This window comes from Phasianus colchicus, chromosome 23 (assembly GCF_987193195.1).
Source record: "Phasianus colchicus chromosome 23, bPhaCol1.hap1.1, whole genome shotgun sequence".
Lineage (NCBI taxonomy): Eukaryota > Metazoa > Chordata > Aves > Galliformes > Phasianidae > Phasianus > Phasianus colchicus.
In genome coordinates, this window is record NC_143458.1 from 177,571 (window position 1) to 190,974 (window position 13,404).

Below are 13,404 nucleotides of genomic sequence, written 5' to 3' on the forward strand. Positions count from 1 at the left end.
GGATGTGCTTGCAGGTGTGTGAATGCACGGGGAAGTCTTTGCACGTCGGTGTGTGGTTCTGCACACATATGCGCACACAGAGCAAGGGAGCAGTGGAGGTTCCTTGGAACAGGAGATTCCTGGGAGAGGCGAAACTCACATGAGAGTGCTGGAGAGCACAGAGCTTGGAAGCACAGCTCCACAGCACTGCGCTCTGCACAACAGCCTGCAGGATGGCATGGAGCACTGATAGAACCAGGACAGAATCACAGAATCACACAGAATGACCCAGGTTGAAATGGATCTCAAGGATCATCTCTGTCACCTTCCCACCACAGGCAGGGCCTCCACCTCCACATTTAATACCAGCTCAGGCTGCCCAGGGCCCCATCCAGCCTGGCCTTGAACAGCTGCAGGGATGGACAGGGCATCCACAGCCTCTCTGGGCAGCTGTTCCAGCACCTCACCACTCTCACAGCAAACAACTTCCCCCTGACATCCAACCTCAATCTTCCCTGCCTCAACTTCAAACCATTTCCCCTTGTGCTGCTGTTATCTACCCTTTCAAAGAGCTGTCTCCCCTCCTGTTTCTAGGCTCCCTTTAGGTCCTGAAAGGCTGCAATGAATTCATCCCGCAGCCTTCTTTTCTCCAAACTGAACAAACCCAGCTCCCTCAGCCTGTCTTTGTAGGGGAGGTGCTCCAGCCCTCTGATGATCTTTGAGGGTCTCCTCTGGACCCTCTCCAACAGCTCTCTGCCTTCCTTGTACTGAGGGCCCTAGACCTGGAGGCAGTACTCCAGATGGGGAGTATGCGCCGCCTCAGCTTCTACAGGTGGGTGTTTGGGGGGGGCACCGAGGAGGGGACTGGGCTTAAGGGAGCCGGGGGCCGCATGCAGCTCTGCTTTGGCCCCGTGGGGCTTCTGTGTCGCTCAGAACCTCTGCTTGGTGGCAGGAGGTGCTGTGTCCCCCCCCAGTGGTTCAGACACAACCTCCCCAGTCCCTCTTTGTGACCCCAGGGTCACACCCTCCTCTGTGGTCCCCCTCCCATCTGACTATTGGAGCCCCCTCCTCCCTACAGTTCCCCATTCTGATCCCTGCAGTCCTCCTCCACCCCCCACCTCACTGCCCCCCTCAGTTCCCCCCTCATCCCCATTCTGACCCCCAGGGTCCCTTTCCTCCTTCCCTTCCCCCGTCCCACCCCTCCTATTCCGCCATTCTGATCCTCATCCCCCCCCAACGTCCCCTCTCAATCCCCCATCCAGAATCACAGAATCACACAGTCACTGAGGTCGAAATCACCAATAGCTCTCACTAATCCATGTCCCTCAACACAACGTCTCAATGTTCCTTGAACACCTCCAGGGTCGGTGACTCCACCACTGCCAGAGCAGCCCATTGCAGTGCCCAACCACTCTGTTGGAGCAGTAATATTTCCTAACATCCAGCCTGAATCTCCCATGGTGCAACTTGAGGCCATTCCCTCTCATCCTATCACTGTTACAGGAGAGAAGAGACCAACCCCCAGCTCACCACAGCCTCCCTCAGGAGTTATGGAGGGCAGTGAAGTCTCCCTGAGACCCTTCTTGCAGTGAGGGGCCCAGAACTGAGCACAGCACTCGAGCTGCAGCCTCACCAGAGCTGAGTGCAGAGGGACAATCACTTCCCTGCACTGCTGGCAGCACCGTTTCTGATACAGGCCAGGATGCCGTTGGTCTTCTTGTCCACCTGGGCACACTGCTGGCTCGTGTTCAGCAGAGCGTCAACCAATAACCCCAGGTCCGTTTCCTCTACACTGACTTCCAGCTGCTCTGCCCCACACCCATGGCGGTGCCTGGGGTTGTTGTGGCCAAAGTGCATCTCCAGTTGACCAGGAAGGCTGACAGATGATGGAAAGCAGCTTGGCTTTTCACCTCCACCAGCTCTCCCAGCACTCTTGGATGAATCTCATCTGGCCCCACGGACTTGTGGCAGTCCAGGTGGAACAGTAGGACTCTGCCCACCAGAGACGGTCAGGAGGAAGCAGGGCTCGCGCACCTCTTGACTTCCTGTTTCAGCTCTGGTAAGTATTCTGCTTCGACATGGGTGCTCCCCGGCAAAAGACTGCTGCCAGAAATACCGAGGAGGCCCAGGCAAGGGTCCCGATCTCTCAGAAACGGGAGGCAGCAACCAAGAAGACTGCAGAGACCCAGACTGAGGTCCTGCACATGCCTTATAGGAAGGCTGCTGCCAAAATGTCTGAGGAAACTCAGACTGAGCCCCCAACCCGAGATGCTGGTGTGCAGGTCTCTGGTTGTACTGAGTGCCAGAGCCTGGCCCTTGCAGTGCTGGGTGAGGGAGGCAGTGATTGTGTTCGCTGCGACCAGGTGAACTACTTGCTCAGCCTCGTAGTTGACCTGAAGGAGGAAGTGGAGAGGCTGAGGACTATAAAAGAGTGTGAGAGGGAGATTGACTGGTGGTGTCAGTCCCTCTCAGCCTCAAGTTCTCAGCACACAGCCGAGGCTCCTAATGGAGCATGTCAGCCCCTGTCACCTCACAAACAGGTGGTAAAGGGGAACCAGACAGCTGGCAGCACTGCAGCGAGCCCCCTGTCCTCTCTTCCCCCCAGCAGCAATTTGAGAAGGGAGGAGGAGTGGAAACGGGTGCCTGCTCGGCGGAAGGGGCATCCCCCATCCCGACCATCCCCGGCTCCACAGGTGCCTCTGCGAAACCGGTTTGAGGCCCTGGAACTTGAGGGGGAGACTAGCGAGAGTGTGGAGACAGATTCACCCACGAGGTTGCCTCAGATGAAGCGGTCACCCCAAAGCCTCAAGACTGCTTCTACACGTAAGGACAGAAGGGTGATTGTTGTAGGTGACTCCCTTCTGCAAGGAACAGAAGGCCCTATATGCCGGCCCGACCCCACCCGCAGAGAAGTGTGCTGCCTTCCTGGGGCACGGGTCAGGGACATTTCAAAGAAAATTTCTAGGTTGATTCAGCCTTCAGACTACTACCCACTTTTAATAATTCAGGCTGGCAGCGAGGAAGTTGGCAAGGAAAGCCTGAGGTCCATCAAGAAAGACTTCAGGGGAATGGGGCGAATACTAGAAGGAGCTGGGGTGCAGGTGATCTTTTCTTCTACGCCCGTGGTGTCGGGAAAAGGTACAGGGTGGATCCGAAAAACCCAACTCTTAAATAGATGGCTTAAGAGCTGGTGCAGACACAAGAATTTCGGCTTTTTTGACCATGGGGCAATCTACACTGCACCTGGCATGATGGCTGCTGATGCAAGCAGCCTGTCCCTGAGGGGTAAGAGGGTATTAGCTGAAGAATTAGCGGGACTCATTGACAGGTCTTTAAACTAGGAATGAAGGGGGAAGGGGGCAAAATAAAGGCTACTGGGGTTGAACGGTTCATTCGAGGGATTGTACCAAACTCTGTGGGCAATGATGGCAGAGTGCAAAAGGAGGGAGTAGGGCAGGGGGATGCTGGGGATGCTGCTGTTCTAGCGGATCCTGGATCGCTTATGAAGGTGGTGAGACGGACAGCCCGGCTGAAGTGCCTTTATACTAATGCACGAAGCCTGAGTAACAAGAAGGAGGAACTGGAAACTGTGATGCATTCTGAAAGTTATGACATTGTTGCTATCACAGAAACATGGTGGGATGACTCCCACAATTGGGATACTGCCATTGACGGCTATAGACTCTTTAGGAGAGATAGGAGAGGTAGGAAGGGTGGGGGAGTTGCTCTCTATGTCAGAGATTGGATAAACTGTGAGGAGCTCCCCATGAGAAACAGTCAAGAACAGGTTGAGAGCCTGTGGGTTAGGATTAGAGATGGGACTAATAAAGGTCAGCTGGTATTAGGGGTATACTACAGGCCACCTGACCAAGGGGAGGCTGCTGATGAGGCTTTCTTGCTCCAGATGCGTGAGGCGTCTGCCTCACGGGCTCTTGTCCTGGTGGGGGACTTCAACCATCCGGACATTTGTTGGAAAAACCACACAGCGAGCTACAAGAGCTCCAGAAGGCTCTTGGAATCCATTGATGATAGCTTTCTGGTTCAGGTATTGGACAGACCGACCAGAGGTCAAGCGTTGCTGGACCTGCTGCTCACCAACGCTGAGGAGATCATCAAAGGCGTCAAGGTTGGAGGATGCCTAGGCTCCAGCGATCATGCCCTGGTTGAGTTTGTGATCTCAAGCGATGTGGGCCTGGTAAAGAGCAGGACCAGGACGCTGAACTTTAGAAGAGCAGACTTCAAGCTACTCAATGGAATGCTGGCCAAGATCCCCTGGCGCGCTGCCCTCAAAGATAAGGACGTTGAGGAGAGCTGGCTGCTCTTCAAGGATGCCCTCCTGGCAGCACAAGAGGTCTCCATTCCCCTGATTAAGAAAGTGGGCAGGAGAGGTAGAAAACCGGCATGGCTCAGCAAGGACCTGCTAAGAGAACTGAGGGTGAAGAAAGGGGTGTACAAGCTCTGGAAACAAGGCTGTGTCACCTGGGAAGAATACAGGGATGCCGTCCGGACTTGCAGACGTGGGATCAGGAAAGCCAAGGCGCAGGCAGAACTGAACTTGGCCAGGGACGTGAAAAACAATAAGAAAACCTTCTACAGGTACATTGGCCAGAAGAGACAGGCCAAAACGGGCGTACCTACTTTGGTAAATTTAAAAGGAGAAATGGCTTCAACAGATGAAGAGAAAGCTGAGGTGCTGAATGAGTTCTTCACCTCGGTCTTCACTGGTGGCCAGGATTCTAGTCTTTTTCACGTCCCTAAGTCTTGCACCCCCATACCTCTATGTGGGGACAAAGGAGGTAAATCCCTCCCCACTGTAAGGGTTGAGCAAGTCCGAGAGTGCCTCCTTAGACTGAATGAGTATAAGTCTATGGGGCCAGATGGCGTGCATCCCAGGGTCCTGAAGGAGCTGGCTGAGGTGGTTGCTGAGCCGCTCTCCATCATATTTGAGAAGTCGTGGCTGTCAGGTGAGGTCCCGGACGATTGGAGGAAGGGTCACGTCACTCCCATTTACAAGAAGGGGAGCAGGGAGGACCCGGGTAACTACAGGCCGGTGAGTCTCACCTCCGTGCCTGGGAAGATTATGGAACAGATCCTCCTGGACAATATGCTTGATCACATAAAGAACGAGCACGTGATCCTAGATAGCCAGCATGGCTTCACCAGGGGAAGGTCATGCTTAACTAATCTTGTGGCCTTCTATGATGGAGTGACGGCATTGGTGGACGAAGGGAAGGCAACTGATGTCATTTACCTGGACCTGAGCAAGGCCTTTGACATGGTCCCCCATCACATCCTCATCTCCAAACTGGAGGGAAGTGGATTTGACGGGTGGACAACTAGATGGATAAGCAATTGGTTGAAAGGCCGCAGACAGAGGGTGGTGGTCAATGGCTCTATGTCCAGGTGGAGGCCGGTAACGAGCGGTGTCCCTCAAGGGTCTGTCTTGGGACCGGTGCTCTTTAACATCTTTATTAATGACATCGATGAGGGAATGGAGTGCACCCTCAGCAAGTTTGCTGATGACACCAAGCTGAGTGGTGCAGTCGATACGGTGGAGGGAATGGAGGCCATTCAGAGGGACCTTGACAGGCTGGAAAGCTGGGCTCGGGTGAACCTAATGAGGTTCAATAAGGCAAAGTGCAAGGTTTTGCACTTGGGCCGGAAGAACCCCAGGCACCTGTACAGGCTGGGGGGAGTTGTCCTTGAGAGCAGCTCGGCAGAGAAAGACCTAGGGGTCCTGATAGATGAGAAACTTAACATGAGCCAGCAGTGTGCTCTGGCAGCCCGGAAAGCAAATGGGATCCTGGGCTCCATCAGGAGAGGGGTGGTCAGCAGGGATAGGGAGGTGATTGTCCCTCTCTACTCTGCTCTTGTGAGGCCCCATCTGGAGTACTGTGTTCAGGTGTGGAGCCCTCAGTACAAAAAAGACATGGAGATTTTGGAAAGGGTCCAGAGGAGGGCCACGAAGATGATCAGGGGGCTGGAGCACCTCCCCTATGAGGACAGGCTGAGGGAGTTGGGTTTGTTCAGCCTGGAGAAGAGAAGGTTGCGGGGCGACCTCATTGCAGCCTTTCAATATCTGAAGGGAACTTACTCCCAGGAGGGGAGTAAACTCTTCATAAGGGCTGATAATAGCAGGACACGGGGAAATGGTTTTAAGTTAAAAGAGGGAAGATTTAGGTTGGATGTTAGGGGGAAGTTTTTTACTAGGAGGGTGGTTAGGTCCTGGAACAGGCTGCCCAGGGATGTTGTGGATGCCCCGTCCTTGGAGGTGTTCAAGACCAGGTTGGACGAGGCTCTGGGCAACCTGATCTAGTAAAGGTGTATGTTTGGTGGCCCTGCTAGGCAGGGGGGTTGGAACTACATGATCCTTGAGGTCCCCTCCAACCCAGGTCATTCTGTGATTCTGTGATTCTGTGACTCTGTTTCCTCCTGAATTGTGGGGGGGTTATTCCGCTCCCCATCCGAGACTTCCAGGTCAGAGAGCAGAGAACCTAAGAGCTTTTTTTTCACCCTTGGCACTTCACATCCCTTGTGCACTGCAGTCTTCCCTTCCCTGAAGCTGCTCTCCCCATAAATTGTTGGCAGGGGTCTAAAGCCACCAGTCCTGCGGTTAGGATTTTGTGAAAGGGGTGCACCATTTGGTGTTGGGGTGCAATTTTCTGTTAAAGGAGTTAAATCTTCGGGCCTTGGGTTCAGGCTTTTGCTAAAGGGGTGCAGCCTTTTGTTCTTGGGGTTATGCTGCTTGGCAGCATTTGGCCTTGGGCTTCTGCTTTTAGTTTTCATTTCTCCTGTTTTGCATCTCTATGCCTCTCCAGGACTCCCTAGCAGAGACACTTTTTCTTTGCTGCAGCCTTCATGGACAAACTCCACTGAGCACAAGAGATCTGTGCAGACGCAGCAGCAGACATCTGTGCGCAGAGGGACACTGCTCATGCCATTTCTCCTCCTAGCTACGTCTCGTCCCACTCAGTGTGTCTTGAGGGGGTGAATCTCTGTCCACCTCCTGAGTCGCGCCTCCCCTGGTCAGCAAAGGGTCACTACTGCAATGGAGTCATCCAAACTCAGAGGAATAATACACATCCATTTATTGAGAGCTTTCTTAACAGCCAGCAACAACCAATTGGAGGTAACACTGGCCAATGGGCTAATTGCAATGAATAAGCGGTAGAGGTAAACAAAGAGTCAAATAAGAGATGGCAAAGAGAAAAGGCAGAAAATGGGGAAAGAGGGACAGACAGCAAAGCACTCCTAGATCCAGCCACGTGCCGGTGTCAGGTGCGGATCTTCAGTCTGATGGGTCGTCGCAGGTGGTGCTGTTCAGCTGGCAACGACGATCCCTGCATTCCAAAAAACAGAGACTTAAAGTGGCAGACAGAAGAGTGCCTAACAAAGATGTAAAGACGATTTCAGCTGTGGTTGGTACTGATGGGTACAACCAACCACACAAGGCTGAGCACGCTTTCCTGTCTCTATTCCAATTCTAGAAATACCCAGCACAGCCCCGTATTCTCTTGCTTTCATTTACTTCCATGAGCCATTTTAAAATGCACGTTGCTATAGGCTGGCTCAAGCTCTAGGGCCTAAAGTCACAGCCTGAGAGGCTTACACCAGCCCAGGGCCTAAAGCCACAGCCCGAGAGGCCAGCACCAGCCTAGGGCTTAAAGCCACAGCTTGAAAGGCAGAGAGGCTGGCATTGTCCCCGAGGCCTAAAGCCACAGCTGGAAAGGCTCGGACCAGCCACAACCCCAGTCCCGAAGCCACAAACCCCAGCCCAAGAGGCTGGCTGACATCAGATCCAGTGTCAAAACATCCCACGCAGTGTTAGCTATGGTGAGGGGAATTGCCCTCTGCGCTAGGAAGCAGACTGAATGCCAAGAGCTGTGTCTGAGGAACAGCCACGATCAGGTCGAGAGCTTGTGGGTCAAATCAAGGATCGGTCCGGTAAAGGGCACTGGGTGGTTGGGGTCTGCTACAGCCCACCTGATCAGGAGGAGGCTGTTGACGAGACTTTCTTGCTTCAGCTGCAGGAGGTGTTGTGCTTACAGGCTCTTGTCCTGATGGGGGATTTCAGCCACCCAGATACCTGCTGGGAGAGCGGCACAGCGGGTGGCAGACAATCCAGGAGATTCCTGGAGTCTGTCAAGGATAACCTCCTGGTCCAGGAAATAGATGGACCAACCCGAGGTGAAGCCTTACCAGACCTGGTGCTCACCAATGCAGAGGAGAGTGTTAGAGAGGCTAAGACTGGAGGCAGCCTGGGCTGTGCTGACATGCCTTGGTGGAGTTTGTGATCTTGAAGAATGCAGGCCTGGCAAAAAGTGGAGCAGGACTCTCAACTTCAGGAGAGCAAACTTCTGGCTGCATGGTTTCCTCTTGTGCTTTACTGTCACCTTCCTTTGTGCCCACCACTGATCTGCAATGGTAAGTAAGTAAGTAAGGCCTGAGTGGCCAAATGTTGGTCCGTGCAGTCCATGATGGTGCTGCACATGGCCTGGTGAGTATTTTGCAACCTGCCCCTGCGTCTTCCTGCCCACTCTGTAGCTGTGGAACTGACAACCTCCATCTTTCTCCCACCTCATTACCTGACCCAACTCTGGTCTCTGATGGAAAAAGAGATCACAGCATTTAACGGGAGCTTCTCTTATCTGTTTGTGATTCTAGATGACTACACCGGTTCTTTTAAGCCAGTGTTCTGGTCAGACACAGCTTTTGTTCCTGAGGTGGAATGCAGAGGTAAATCACTGCCAGGACAGAACCTTTCAGGCTCCCCCTACCGTTCTCTTTTCCTCCCCTCTCCGTCTCCTTTCAGTTCTCTTCCCCTCCCCGTCCCCAGACAGTTCCACACACAGATTGCTGTGTATCAGCACAGTGCCACTGCAGGACCAGCACCTATGGTTGAGACGCTGCTGTGTGGAAGGGAGAGGAGGGTGCCGTGGAGCGATCCCTCGTTGTTCCCATCTGGAGATGGATATGGACGTGTCTGACACGAGCTGCTCTGTCCTGTTTGTTTACAGATGCGAGTGGAGATGAATGGGATGCAGAATCCCAGCCGGCTCCCCGGACGGAAGCTCTAGCAGATGGCATGGGTATGTCATGGCTTTTTACTTCCTTTGCGAGCTTTCACCTCACAGCCCTAATGTCAGCCAGGCACACCTGCAGGAGTGAGAGCACAGAGCTGCACGTGCGTGCCCTGTCCCTGCACCATCCCTGGTACCATCTGTTCCTCAGATGGCACTGTGCCATCACGCAGTGACACAGACTGTGGTGTATGATGGAAAGCTCTCATGGTTCTTTGCTTGCAGAAGTGCGTCCAGAGCAGAGCTGCTTCCCGTGCCGGACTCCCGCTGGTATCCCAGGGGTGGGTAGTCTGTCTGGGTGGACTTCACCAAACAGAGTGCTATGTTCAGTAGCTGGCTCATCCTGTTCAGGTCCTGTGGGACAGAGAGGGAAGTTGGTAAGACAAAGATATTTTCAGAGGTTTTCTCACATTCTACAGACAGTCACGATGGAGAATGCATCTCCTGGTGGGTATATTTCTGTCTGTTTACCAGAGGGCTTGGAAACCAACATTCTACACATGTGGAAAACACTGATGTCTTCTGAGAAGTAGTGCCCCCTGAAGATAACATCTTCCTGATGAGAGCAGATATTTACAGTCCCACTCTGCTTCCTTCTTTCTAAAGAGATCAACTGAGAGCCTGTGGATGAGCCTGAGTGTGTCAGGAGGACAGCAGCTGCATGCTGCTCTTCTCCCATGAGGACACAGAGGACGTTCAAGTGGCTGGTTCTCCACTTCAAGGTAAAGGCCATGCACAGAGCTCTGTGGCTGGCGGTTAGAGGTTGCTCCCCTCCCACCGGCTTCCCAAGGACTTAGGAACTTTGTCCTTTGGGAACAAAGCCGCCTGAACCACACTCAGCAGACGGCGAGAAGCAGCAGCAATCTTCCTCCCACAGTCCCTGCATCCCAGGGAAGCGTTGTTCCAGGAGGCCACGGAAATGAAACACAACATTTCATGGCAGTGTCAGAGCTCTGATGAGATTGCCAGTCAGGCACGAGGCGCAGCAGTGACCACCATTGTTCCTTCAGGTTGCGGGTGCTGAAGAACACGCAGCTCATGAAGAACATGCAGAAGCACACAGCGTCCCTGTGGAAGATGTCTCCATGTTCTCCTCCAAAGGCACTCTGCTTTGTTTGCTTTGTTTGTTGCTGTGCTCCTTGTAAGGATTCTGTACTGCATTTGTATCCAGCAGCAGAGGCAGAAACACCAGTGAGCTGCTCCACCACCTCCATCCCACCACACTCTTTATTCCAACACCACTCTGTGTGGTGCTGGGAGGAAGGAGAGTGGGAGGCTCTCCCGTGCCCTCAGCAGTTCCTCTCTCTGCAGGCACCTCATGGAATCTGCCGAAGCCCAATGTGCTGCCCGCAAGGGTTCATGGCATCTGGACAGCGAGCCGGCCCCAGACAAAGCAGAGAACAGGTGGGCTCGGCCCCAGCGGCCTCCACATGTGTTAAGACATCCAGCCTAGGTGCTGTGGAGCCCCAGCACATCCTCCCCCTCAGACCAGAGAGCACCCCAGCTCCGCTGTCCCCAGCGCAGCCCCTGTGGCCCCCCAGCCCAGCCTACATCCCCCTGGCCACGCAGAAGAGATCGAGTCGCCCCAAGCCCCGCTGGGCACTGTGACCATCCCTGCTCCCATCCTCCAGCAGATGGCAGCCGTCCCCCTGGCGTAGGGTGCGGGGACCACATCCCACACCTGGACAACCACTGCTGCCACCAGCTGAGGCTTTCCAGATTGCTCGTGCAATAGTGAACAAAAGAGCTATTTCTTAACTCTGCTGGCTGTGCCACATTCTGCTTAATTCTCCCAGAATACATTTACACTGGCTTCTCTTCAGAGCAAGAAGTTTCCACGCTACACCTGCGCAGTGCACAAGTCATAGCGACCTCGTAGGTACTTGAGATCATGGAGCAGATCTTCCCAGATGATGTGTTAAGGCAGCTGAGAGATGAAGAAGTGATCCGGGACAGCCAGCATGGCTGCACCAAGGGCAGATTGTGCCTGATCCACCTGGTGCCTTCTGTGATGCAGTGTCGGCACTGATGGACAACAGGAGGGCAACTGATGTCATCTCCCTGGACTTGTGCAAGGCCCTTGCTGTGGTCTCGCACCACTTCCCTCTCTCTAAGTTGCAGTGCTTAACCACCCCCTCTCTGTATAGACGTTTTTCCTGATACCCAACCTGGCACAACTTGAGGCCATTCCCCTCGTCCTGTCACTGGTGAGAAGAGACCAGCCCCCAGGACCCGACACTCAGCCCTATTGAAACTCATAGTTTGCCTCAGCCCACTGACCAATCTGTCCAGGTCCCTCTGCAGTGCCTTTCTCCCCTCCGGCAGATCAACACTCCCTCCCAGCTTGGTGTCATCTGCAAACTTACTGAGGATGAACTCAATCCCCTCATCAAGATTATTGATAAAGACGTTAAATACAAGTGGTCCCAGCACTGAGCCATGGGGGACACCACTCATGACTGGCCGCCAGCTGAGTTCAGCTCCATTGACCACAACTCTTTGGGCCCGGCCATCCAGACAGTGTTTCACCCAGCAGAGCGTACGCCCATCCAAACCATGGGCACCCAGCTTCTCCACGAGGATGTTGTGGGGGACAGTGTCAAAGGATTTACTGAAGTCCAGGTAGACCAAATCAACAGCCTCACCTTCATCCACTAAGCGGGTCTCCTTGTCAGAGAATGACATCACGTTTGTCAAGCGGGATTTACCATTCGTATGATCTCAGGAGGCTTTAACCCAACTGCTGAAAGGATATGGAAAGGACACATGAGTATGTCATCCCCGTGTCACGGTACATCATAAGCCCCGTGCATGTTCTACGTTTCTTATGCCCTCCATCATTCTCACAGCCATACACGGGGCTTTGGGGAGCCGACGTTTCCGTTGTTGTTGGGGGTCCTGCTGCCACCTTGAGGTACTGAGCCGAACTGCCACCGTCTGTGTGAAACGAGGAAAAAATACAATTCTGAACCCACAGCACCTCAAAGTCCCTTCGAGACACCCCGACCACAGCCCCCGCTGCCCCTTACAAACCTCAGGAGTGCCAGCAGCACCTCGTGCCTTAGGATGGGGTGCATTTTCGGTGCCCGGTGCATTTCGCGAGGATGCGCTCATCTCCTGCATTGTGATCATTGGCAAAAACGTACAACGGCGCTGACCAGAGCTGGGGGCTCAGCGCTGGCACGCAGGGAAACCTGCTGTGCTGCAGCGTGAGCCTCCAGCACTGCTGCTGGGCACCGCCGGGCGCAGCCTGGCTCCGTCCTCTCCGCACCTCCCTGCGGGGACTGATGGCCGTGCCTGGGATCCCCCGAGCCTCCTCTTCTGCAGGCTGAGCCGCCCCAGCTCTGCCAGAATCCCACCCCAGCCATTTCCCACGCGGTGCTGAGGAGGGGAGGGGATGCGGGGGAAGGAAAGGCGCTGGTGGGTGCAGTCCTACGACACGGCCATTTGAGCTGCCCTGTCCTCACCCAGCGGTGGGCACAGGGATGGGGGGGGGGGGTCTTTGGAGCTGCAGATACGACTGCACACAGAAGCGCTGAAAAGCGAACGCTAAACATTTAATCGTTGAACACACAGAGCACTAAACAGAGGAATGACCGCGTTCCCAACCAGCTCCCACCCTGACAATCATCCCCCCTCGCGGCTTCCCTCCTCGGGGCCAACTCGAAGCGGCTCCACGTCGGCTTCACGCAGCTCCGGGAGCTGCGCGCGGGGACAGACAGACGGGCAGATGGAAAACGGCACCTGGGGACTGCAGCTGCGGGGCAGTAGCCGAAGGCTCTCGCTGACTCCGTGCCGGGCTCGAACGCGCCTCGATCCGCGCGATCTCTCCCTCTCTTTCGGGGCTGCCCGGCTCAGCCAGGAGCCGCTCCCGGACGCCGGCGGGTCCCGCCGCTCGCGGTCAGCCGCCGCTTCTCGCATCCCGGCGGCGCAACGACGGCGGACGGCTCGGTTCCGACGGGGGACGGATGGGGCCGGTGGCGGTGCCCCCGCGCCGCCTTCCCCCGACCGCCCGGCGTCCGGAGGCACGGGGCAGGCGGCGGCGGGGACCCGGGGCGGCGGAGCGGGCGGTCGGGGGAAGGCGGCGCGGAGGCACCGCCACGTTCCCCGCACGGAGCCCCGCGGCCGCCATTGGCGGAGAGCCAGCGCTCGGCCCCGCCTCCTTCGCTCTCCCATTGGTCGGTCCGCCGGATGGGGCGGGCGCTCCGCGCGGGGTCCTTTCCGTCCGCCGTCGCGCCGTCATTGCGTCATCCTCGCGCGCGTCCCGCCCGGCCCCGGCTCAGCTGCCCGCGGCGCCGCTCCGCTTCCAGGGCTCCGGGGCGGCCGGGCCCGGCTGCGGCTGCGG

General features: G+C 55.5%; 2 long non-coding RNA genes across 2 annotated transcripts; one reads left to right on the plus strand and one right to left on the minus strand.

The window, feature by feature from the left end:
* Positions 1-8,074: 8,074 nt before the first annotated feature.
* LOC149915149 (uncharacterized) lies at positions 8,075-12,086 on the minus strand. The gene is made up of 3 exons (XR_016459593.1): positions 11,705-12,086; positions 8,872-9,413; positions 8,075-8,395 (listed from the first exon to the last, which is right to left on the minus strand). It is a non-coding gene; the product is annotated as an uncharacterized LOC149915149 (long non-coding RNA).
* LOC149915150 (uncharacterized) lies at positions 9,356-10,153 on the plus strand. Its single transcript, XR_016459594.1, has 3 exons — positions 9,356-9,436; positions 9,534-9,781; positions 10,070-10,153. It is a non-coding gene; the product is annotated as an uncharacterized LOC149915150 (long non-coding RNA).
* Positions 12,087-13,404: the final 1,318 nt, after the last annotated feature.